Genomic DNA, 10,754 nt, shown 5'->3' with positions numbered 1-10,754 from the left:
TCTAGGACCAGAGGACACAGATAGAGTGGATGTGGAGAGGATGTTCCCTATGGCGGGAGAGTCTAGGACCAGAGGGCAGAGCCTCAAAACAGAAGGGTGTCCCTTCAGAACAGACATGAGAAGGAATTTCTTTAGCCAGAGAGTGGTAAATCTGTGGAGTTGTTTGCCTCAGGAGGCCAAGTCTGTAATTATCTTTAAGGCAAAGGTTGATAGATTCTCGATTGGTCACGGCATGAAAGGTTACAGGGAGAAGGCAGGAGATTGGGGCTGAGAGGAAAGTTGGATCACCCGTGAAGAAATGGCAGATTTGTCTTGATGGGTCAAATGGCCTAATTCTGCTCCTATATCTTATGGTCTTATCTGGATGGAGGGGATGGGGTGGTGGGATATGGGAAAGGCGATGATGGTGGTATATGGGAAAGCGGACTGGATGATGGGATATGGGAAAGTGGACTGGATGATAGGATATGGGAAAGGGGACTGGATGATGGGATATGGGAAATGGTTGGGAGGTGGGAAATGGGAAAGGGGACTGGATGATGGGATATGGGAAAGGCGATGATGGTGGTATATGGGAAAGCGGACTGGATGATGGGATATGGGAAAGTGGACTGGATGATAGGATATGGGAAAGGGGACTGGATGATGGGATATGGGAAATGGTTGGGAGGTGGGAAATGGGAAAGGGGACTGGATGATGGGATATGGGAAAGTGGACTGGATGATGGGATATGGGAAAGGGTTGGGAGGTGGTATATGGGAAAGGGGACTGGATGATGGGATATGGGAAAGTGGACTGGATGATGGGATTTGGGAAAGGGTTGGGAGGTGGTATATGGGAAAGGGGACTGGATGATGGGATTTGGGAAAGGGGACTGGATGATGGGATATGGGAAAGGGTTGGGAGGTGGGATATGGGAAAGGGAACTGGATGATGGGATATGGGAAAGGGGACTGGATGATGGGATATGGGAAAGGGAACTGGATGATGGGATATGGGAAAGGGGCTGGGTGGTGAAATTTGGGAAAGGGGACTGGATGATGGGATATGGGAAAGGGGCTGCTGGGTGCTAAGATATGGTAAAGTGGACTGGATGATGGGATTTGGGAAAGGGGACTGGATGATGGGATATGGGAAAGGGGCTGGGTGGTGAAATTTGGGAAAGGGGACTGGATGATGGGATATGGGAAAGGGGCTGCTGGGTGCTAAGATATGGTAAAGTGGACTGGATGATGGGATTTGGGAAAGGGGACTGGATGATGGGATTTGGGAAAGGGGACTGGATGATGGGATATGGGAAAGGGGACTGGATGATGGGATTTGGGAAAGGGGACTGGATGATGGGATATGGGAAAGGGGACTGGATGATGGGATTTGGGAAAGGGGACTGGATGATGGGATTTGGGAAAGGGGCTGTGTGATGGGATATGGGAAAGGGGCTGTGTGATGGGATTTGGGAAAGGGGACTCGCTGGTGGGATATGGGTGGGATACAGTGGCAGAAGGAGTAGGTGGGGACACCATCTCTGGAACCCTCGCGCCTGGATTGCTTTGATCCAGGGATTAGTAACCCTGGTCCGTCTGGGTGACGGAGATATCTCCACAGTCATGTTGTGGAACTGCTGTGGGGGTGGGGGTGTGAGGGTGCGATGACCTTTGGTGTGATCTTCTTCGCAGCCCTTGGACTGGGATGAATCCCAGCACGGAAACAGGCTCACTGGCCTAACTGCTCCATGCAGACCAAGATGCCCCATTTTGCTCCTGTTTGACCACTTGCCCTTTTTAACCTTTCCTATCCATGTCCCTGTCCAACTGTCTTCAAATGCTGTCAGCCGCTTCCCCTGGCTGCTAGTTCCACACATGGACCATCCACGGGGTGACAAAGTTACCTAATAAGTCTCTCCTCTCTCAACTTAACCTATGCCCTCTAATCCTTGAGAAACATGCGCTGGAGGAACTCATCAGGTCAGGCAACATTTATGAAGAGGAATAAACAGTCGACATCTCGGGACGAAACCCTTCATCAGGGCTTGATTCCCCACCCCCGGGGATCATCCCCCCCCCCCCCCCGGTGTTGTCTGCCCCTCTATAAGGTCCCGGCCTGACCGTTCTGCACACCCGCCTCTCTTCCAACGAAGCCGCAGCTGCCTTTAAGGGAGAGGAAGTCCCTCACTGCGGGAGGGTGGGGGTGAGTTGAGGAAGCCCCCTGCCAGTGCACCCTCTGATCTGTTGCGTGGAGCTGGCTCCACAGACGTAGAAGGAAAGAGAGAGAGGGAGGGAGCGAGAGAGAGAGAGAGGCAGGCAGTCAACAGTGGATTTCAAGACATCCAGCTGGAAGAGCATCTCGGCGAGAAGGCTGGGATTTCTGCGTGGGTCATCCACAACGAGCCTAGAACTGCCTGGGCGGAAAAAAGGGGGTCAAATCAGCCCCTCTCGGGGACAAAATCCACACTCCTCCCTCCCTCCCTCCCCCCCACCTCCCCTTCTGCCTTCTCCAGTTGCACAAACAAACGGCGATGATTTCGGACCCTCGGAGGAGGGCGAAATCCGCAAAATTGCTGTGAGTGTGTGCGTGCTTTTAGTGCGGGAACAACGTGCTGGATGATTACCCCGAGGGATTCTAGTCTTCAACCGCCCGGATTCTGCTCTCGGAATTGGTAAGCAGATGCCCCCCGTCAACACCTGTTAACAGCATCGACTGGAACACCGCTGCAAGGGCCGGCCGGTACCCCGCCACCCTCTCTTCCACCGTCTTTCAGCATGTCGACCTTAAGGGGTGTGGGGTGGGGGCTGGAGATAGGGCACGTTTAATACCCAGGGCTTGAACCTTGCGCCACACACGTTAACTCAAAGCCGCGGCATGTCCACCATTACTGTCTTCCGTTCAGCCCAACGTGTTCTGCGCCCAGGGCGACCGGGGGCGGGGAGGGGGGGTGCTAATTAACTAATGCAATGCAGCGTTTAGTGCCTGGGAGTGGTTTGGGGTTGTGGAGTGAGTCCCACTGGCGACAGTGCAAGGGTTAACTGGCAGTGTTTGAGCCAGCAGGGCTGTGTCGCTTTTCCCTGTTCTTCGGTGGGAGGCTGGTATATCTGGGATGGAAAGAGGGTGGGGCTCCTTTAACCGAGATTCCTGCCCTCCACGGAGGGATTCCAGCCTCCCGGGGGGGGGGGGGGGGGATCGAGGCCTCTCGCTTTGCCTCTTTTGCTGCCTTTGAGCGTTACTGATGCTGTTCCTGCTCCACATGCCCGAGGGGTAGTTCATCTTGTGCCCTTCATGGGGCTGTTCTGTCACAGAGGAGTGACGGCCCAGAGCGTCCTCATCCTTCCGGCTCCACACACCCCTCGCGTATACACACACACACTGATACACAAACACATTCTCACAGACATTCACATTTGCGTGCACACTTACGCCTACACACATGCAGATATAAAAACACGGGCGCACTGATACATACACATGCATCCACACAGAATGCACGCATTTTTACATACATTCATGCAAACACACTTATGCATTTTCACACACACACACACTGAGCACATATTCATGGACACCTACACCCACTCACCTGCATGCACACACATGAACGAACATGGACACAGAGATGCGTGCCAGATACCTGTATACATACACACTGATAAACTTACAGATACATACACACAGATACTAATGTAAACACATTAGTACACATGTAGTATGTGTGATACGTACACGTGGAGTATGTGTGTAATACACGTAGCACGTGTGTAATACACATATACTGTAGATATGTGAACATTTATCTATGCATGTGTGCACCTGTACTCACAATAAACTCAGCTTCACCTTTGACTGGCGCACACTACAAACAAACCCACATCGACATCCCCTCACAGTTTGTTCCTTGGGGCAAGAGAGTCACTCAGAGGCTTGACGAGAGAGGGAGCCTCTCTCCTGACGATATATCATGGTCCACTGTGTCATCAACTGATCAATAATCCCCGGTAACTGGGATTTAAAGCCAACCATAAAGCATTATAGTCTGGATCCTTCGGCCGACAATGTTGAGCTGCTTTTTAATCTGCTTCACAATCAGTCCTTGCGGGCAGCCCATAGTCTCCATTTTCCTTTCATCCACCTAAGGGTCTCTAATGCTCTGGCGATGTGTTCCAGCTCACGGTGGTAATGTCCACGCTGGTCAAAGATTCCAGGTAGTGTCCAGTAGACATGAGGATTCGCACTGATTTATTCTGGTCAGTGGTTGGAGACTGCGGCAGATCTCGCTGTCCTGAGGGCCAGAGACGACAGGGCCTTCTCCAGAACACCCCTCGCCTAACCCTTGGGAAAATGAGTGTGGCCAGACCAGTTTCCCCACGGTTCCAAATCCATCAATTGCTGCAGAAGGCTGTTTGGCCCATCACATTCCTGCACCTCATGTTTCCCCAGTGCTCTGTCAAGTACTTTACAGTTGGCCTGGGGGCTTTCGCCAGCACCAACCCCTCAGACAGTGAATTTTAGTCTCAATTTGCTCATCACTGTCGTCGAGGCCCTTCACCCATTGACTGTCAACCAGCTCATTTATACTAATAACACATTCTTTGTTCTACCCTTACCCCTCAACTCCCCCCCCCTCCGCCCAGATTGTACTCCTCACCTACACACCAGGGACAACTGACCATTAACCCAGCAACTCCAGCGCCTTTGGGATGTGGGAGAAACCGCGGAGCAGTTAGCAGGATGCTGTTGGAGCTCGGGGCGTCGGAGTTCTGCCATCCCCTGTAACGAGTTTGTACGTTCTTCCCGTGAGCGCGTGGCTTTCAACCGCAGCCGCTAAAACCAGCCTGAACAACTACATGTCTGCAGGTAATGGTGTAAGAATGCAAGCAACCAGAAAGCAATTAAATCTGTAGCCAGGGTGTGGCTTTTCTTTCCAGGACATCTGGGATACCTTCCTTCTTAAAAAAAAAACGCGGTTTCCTTTCATAGAACCATAGAACATTACAGCACAGAAACAGGCCTTTCGGCCCTTCTTGGCTGTGCTGAACCATTTTTCTGCCCAGTCCCACTGACCTGCACCTGGACCATATCCCTCCATACACCTGTCATCCACGTACCTGTCCAAGTTTTTCTTAAATGTTAAAAGTGAGGCCGCATTTACAACTTCATCTGGCAGCTCATTCCACACTCCCACCACTCTCTGTGTGAAGAAGCCCCCCACAATGTTCCCTTTAAACTTTTCCCCCTTCACCCTTAAGCCATGTCCTCTGTTTTCTTTTCTCCCCGAGCTTCAGTGGGAAAAGCCTGCTTTCATTCACCCTATCTGTACCCATCATAATTTTATACACCTCTATCAAATCTCCCCTCATTCTTCTACGCTCCAGGGAATAAAGTCCTAACCTATTCAACCTTTCTCTGTAACTCAGTTTCTCAAGTCCCGGCAACATCCTTGTAAACCTTCTCTGCCCTCTTTCAACCTTATTAATATCCTTCCTGTAATTCGGTGACCAAAACTGCACACAATACTCCAAATTTGGCCTCACCAATGCCTTATACAACCTCACCATAACATTCCAACTCTTATACTCAATACTTTGATTTATGAAGGCCAATGTACCAAAAGCTCTCTTTACGACCCTATCTACCTGTGACACTACTTTTAGGGAATTTTGTACCTCTATTCCTAGATCCCTCTGTTCTACTGCATTCCTCAGTGCCCTACCATTTACTTTGTATGTTCTACCTTGTTTTTTCCTTCCAAAGTGCAATACCTCACACTTGTCTGTATTAAACTCCATCTGCCATTTTTCAGCCCATTTTTTCCAGCTGGTCCAGATCCCTCTGCAAGCTTTGAAAACCTTACTCACTGTCCACTGCACCTCCAATCTTTGTATCATCAGCAAATTTGCTGATCCAATTTACCACATTATCACCCAGATCACTGATATAGATGACAAATAACAATGGACCCAGCCCTGATCCCTGTGGCACATCACTACTCACAGGCCTCCACTCAGAGAAGCAATCCTCCACTACCACTCTCTGACTTCTCCCATTGAGCCAATGTCTAATCCTATTTACTACCTCAGCATGTATACCTAGCGACTGAATCTTCCTAACTAACCTCCCATTCCTCCTGTTTTGGTGCTGCCCTCAACTACATCTCCCAAACATCTGCACTCGCCCCATCTTCCCCCTGCCTTAACAGTGATAGGGTGCCTCTTGCCCTCACCTACCACTCCATGAGCCTCCACATCCATCAAATAATCCTGCCTCCGCTATCTCCAAACGGATCCTACCACCACCTCCCTCACCTCCGGTTTCCATAGTGATCCCTCCCCACTAATCTCCCACCTGGCATTTCTCCCTGTAAGTGGCCGAAGTGCTACGCTTGCCCCTTCACCTCCTCCCTTAACTCCACTCAGGACCCCAAACAGTTCCTCAGGTGAGGCAGCCATCCACCTGTGAACCTACTGGGGTCGTCCGTCGTGCCTAGTGCTCTCGACGTGGCCTCCTTCGCTCCGGTGAGACCCGTGGTAAACCGGGTGACCTCTTCACCGAGCACCTCTGCTCCATCCATCGAAACTGGAACTTCCCGGAGACCAGTTTACTTCTGATTCCCTCTCCTGTTCTGACATGTTGGTCCATAGTCTCCTCTTCTGCCTTGGGGTGGAGAAGCAGCAGCTTATAGTCCGTCTGGGTAGCCTCCAACCTGATGGCATGAATATCAATTTCTCCTTCCTGTAAAAAAAAAATTCCCTCCCTCTCCTTCAATTCCCCACTTTGGCCTCCGACCTCTTCTCACCTGCCTATCACCTCCCCTGGTCCCCTCCTCCTTCCCTTTCTCCTATGGTCCATTCTTCTCTTCCATTAGATTCCTTCTTCTCCAGCCCTTGACCTTCTCGTCCATTTGGCTTTACCCATCGCCTTCCAGCTATCCTTCTTCCCCTCCCCCACCAATTTGGTTGGGTGTCTCCCCCCTTCCTTCTCAGTCCTGAAGAAGGGTCTCGGCCAGAAATGTCTGTTGTTTATTCATTTCCATAGATGCTGCCTTAACTGTGGAGTTCCTCCAGCACTTGGTACGCGTTATTCTGAAGTTCCAGCAAAAACAAATATACCCTCTAATTCAACATCTTTACAAGGTCACTCCTCATTCTCCTTGAGTCCTGGCAACATCATTGTCAATCTTTTCTGCATTCTTTGCAGCTTAATGGCAACTTTACTGTAACAGGGTGACTAACGCTGACGAAATTTCCCCTCAAACAGCTCCATAGTACAGAAAGCGGTCCTGGCCCCATAAGACACAGGAGCAGGACGAGGCTACCTGACCCCCTGGGTCCACTCCTCTGTTTGATCATGGCTGATTTATTATCACTCTTCTGCGACGACAGGCCCAGAACCATCAAACGTTAATCCTTTCATACCTGTAAACCTCCCCGGGGCCCACTCTAATGGCAGCATATCTGTTAGACGAGGGGCCCAAAACTGCTCACAATACTCCAGGTGTGGTCTGACCAAAGCCTTACAGCCTCAGCATCACATCCCTGCTTTTGTATTCTAGTCCTCTCGAAATGAATGCTAGCATCGCATTGGCCTTCCTCACCATCGACTCAACCTGCAAGTTAACCATTTGGGAATCCTGCACCAGGGCTCCCAGACTCCGACTTTTTTGTATTTTCTCTCCATTTAGAAAGTAGCGCACACCTGTATTTCTGACCTCCTTTCAAACAGGCACCCCACCCTTCTATAGTCTCACCTTCCTATAGTGGGGTGACTAGGAGCAGCAGGCAGTGGTCCTGTGGCCCATTGGGTTTTCACTTCTCTGCCACTGTACTGAGAAAACTTAAAAAGAAACTGAAAATGCCTGAAATAAAAACAGAAGAAGTCTTAACTGCTCTCAGGGTGGAGGACCAACACCTGGTAACCTCAAACTTGGTAGCACCTAAATCAATTTTTTTAACTTCCAGTCATTTCTCCCCTCTCCCTCCTTCTTTCTTTTTCCATTCCTCATTCTGGTTACCTTCTCGCTCCTTCTCTTGCCCTCACCTGCCCATCACCTTCCTCTGGTTCCCCTCCTCCTTCCCTTTCAGAGTCAAATTTATTATCAGAGTGCGTACCTGTCACCGCAACCCCGAGATCCTTTCTTCTGCGGGCACACTCAGCAAATCTAGAGAACGGTACAGGATCAATGAAAGTGCTGGAGCATGGAAAACAGCAAACTGTTGAAATGCAGATATAAATAAATATTAATAAATAACAAGAGCACGAAATCACAAGATAAATAGTCCTTGATTGTGGGAACATCTCAATGGATGAGTGTAATTATCCTCTTTTGTTCAACAGCCTGGTGGCTGAGGGGTAGTAACTGTTCCTGAACCTGGTGGTGTGAGCCCTGAGGCTCCTGTACCCCATTCCTGACGGCAGCAGTGAGAAAAGAGCACGGCTGGGTGGTGAGGGTCTTTCATAATAGATGCTGCTTTCCTAAGACAGCATTTCATGTAGATAGGCTCATTGGTTGGGAGGGCTTTACCCGTGATGTACTACCTTTTGTAGGATTTTCCATTCAAAGGAATTTGTGTTCCCATACCAGGCCACAATGCAGCCAGTAAGCACAATTTCCACCACACATCAATAGAAGTCCATGTTTCTAACATGGTCCACTGTCTGTCCTATCAGTTTTCTCCTTCTTCAACTGCTTACCTCTTCCACCTATCACCTCTCAGCTTCTTAATTAACTCCCTCTTCCCCCACCCAGCTTCAATCTCACCCGGTCTCATCTGTCACCTGCCATCTTGTAATCCTTATTCTGGTTTCTGCCCACTCTTTTGAAATTCTGATGAAAGACCTTGGCTCAAAACATCAACTGTTTATTCTCCTCCATATAGATGCTGCCTGACCTGCCAAGGTCCTCTAGCATTTTGTGTCATTTGCAGATACTCAGCAGGTCGGGCAGCATCGTTGGACAGATCAATGATTTTTGTTCTTATGGGATCCAATCTCTTACAAGGGGTCCTGGATCTGAAAAATTAACCATTGCCTGTTGTGCAGTTGCCACCTGACCTGCTGAGAATTTATGACTTTTTCTGTTGTTAACGCAAATGCTCTGTCTACCATTTAAAACACGTTATTTTTAGCTTCCTGTAGACATGCTCTTCATAATCCCTTTCGGGTCACTTGTAAAGTGGCCAGACACCCTGGTTCCTCAGGAGATCACAAGAACAGGCCATTCAGCCCATTCAGTCCAATGTTGTAATTGCATTGGAATTGGTTTTGTTATTGTTACATATACTGAGATGCTGTAAAAAGTTTGTCTTGCACAGTGTTCATACAGACCGAATTATTACGCAGTGCATTGAGGCGGAAGAACAGAAACATTAATCATGAGGAATACAGTGTAATGGCTCCAGAGAAAGTGCAGTGCAGGTAACCAATATGATGCAAGATCATAACAAAGAACCTGAGGTCAAGAGTCCATCTTATTGTAATAGGGGACCTTTTAGTAGTCTTACCACAACGGCACATTAACACAAGAGATTCTGCAGACGCTGGAAATCCAAGGCAACACACACAAAATGCTGGAGGAGCTCAGCAGGCCAGGCAGTCTGTTTCAGGCTGAGGCCCTTCTTCAGGACAGTTAGGAGCAAGGTCACAATGAGGTCAAGGTGGTACTGGAGGGGTAGAAGCTGTCCTTGAGCCTGCTGGCACATCCGTTCAGGCTTTTGTGTCTTCTGAGAGGGGTAACAGAGAACGTCTGGGGTGGCAAGGTCTGAGGCAGCAAGAAGTATGGACAGAATCCATGGAGGAGTGGCCGGTTCCACTCGTGTGCTGAGCTGTGTCCACAACTCTGCAATTCCGTGCAGGGAGAGAACAAGGTGCAAGGTCCTGACGAGGGAGATTTTGAGGTCAAGAGCACATCTCATCCTTCAAAAGAGCAGGGTAGCAGCTGTGCTTGAGCCTGGTTGCATGTTCTTTCAGACGTTTGTATCTGCTCCTTTGACTCCTTTAGAGCCTTATCTGAACCTCCATTCTCTCCTTCTCCATGGGTTTGTCCAACCTTCAGCCCCTCCTCCTATTTACCTCAAGTACTCCCTGTGAAAGCGAGAGTGTATTATTCCCATCACCTGTCCAGCACGGTCAGAATAACTCGACCTCACAATTACCTCATTATAACCTTGCTCCTTATTGCCAACCCGCACTGCAAGTTCTCTGGATTCTGTTGTGAGGCTATCGAATAGTCCACTGTTGGATTCTTGGTGACTGTCTTACAGTGAAGGGCTCTGAACTTGCATTTCAACTCAAGTTAAGGTTCAAGTTTATCGTCATTGGACTAGTCATGTATACAACCAAATGAAACATTTGTTCCTCTGGACCATGGTGAACCCTCACAGCATATAATGCACACACACACACTCACACTCACACCACACACACACTCACACTCACACTCACACACACACTCACACACACACTCACACACTCACACCACACACACAGTCACACTACACTCACACTCACACACACATTCACACACACACACTCACACTCACACTCACACACACACACACTCACACTCACACCACACACACACTCACACTCACACTCACACACACACTCACACACACACTCACACACTCACACCACACACACAGTCACACTACACTCACACTCACACACACATTCACACACACACACTCACACCACACACACACTCACACTCACACCACACACACACTCACACTCACACCACACACACACTCACACACACTCACACTCA

General features: G+C 49.4%; 1 protein-coding gene across 1 annotated transcript in view; it reads left to right on the top strand.

Moving 5' to 3' along the window:
- Positions 1-2,317: 2,317 nt before the first annotated feature.
- The window catches only part of LOC132381816 (protein TUNAR-like), a 38,302-nt gene continuing 29,865 nt past the window's right edge, over positions 2,318-10,754 (top strand). Inside the window, exons 1-2 of the mRNA XM_059951426.1 lie at positions 2,318-2,657; positions 4,624-4,846. The gene's annotated coding sequence lies outside the window, so the exon portion shown is untranslated. The remainder of the gene's footprint in view (positions 2,658-4,623; positions 4,847-10,754) is intronic.

Source organism: Hypanus sabinus, chromosome 26 (assembly GCF_030144855.1).
Source record: "Hypanus sabinus isolate sHypSab1 chromosome 26, sHypSab1.hap1, whole genome shotgun sequence".
NCBI lineage: Eukaryota > Metazoa > Chordata > Chondrichthyes > Myliobatiformes > Dasyatidae > Hypanus > Hypanus sabinus.
Note: the sequence above shows the minus strand (reverse complement) of the source record. Positions and strands in the feature narration are given on the sequence as shown.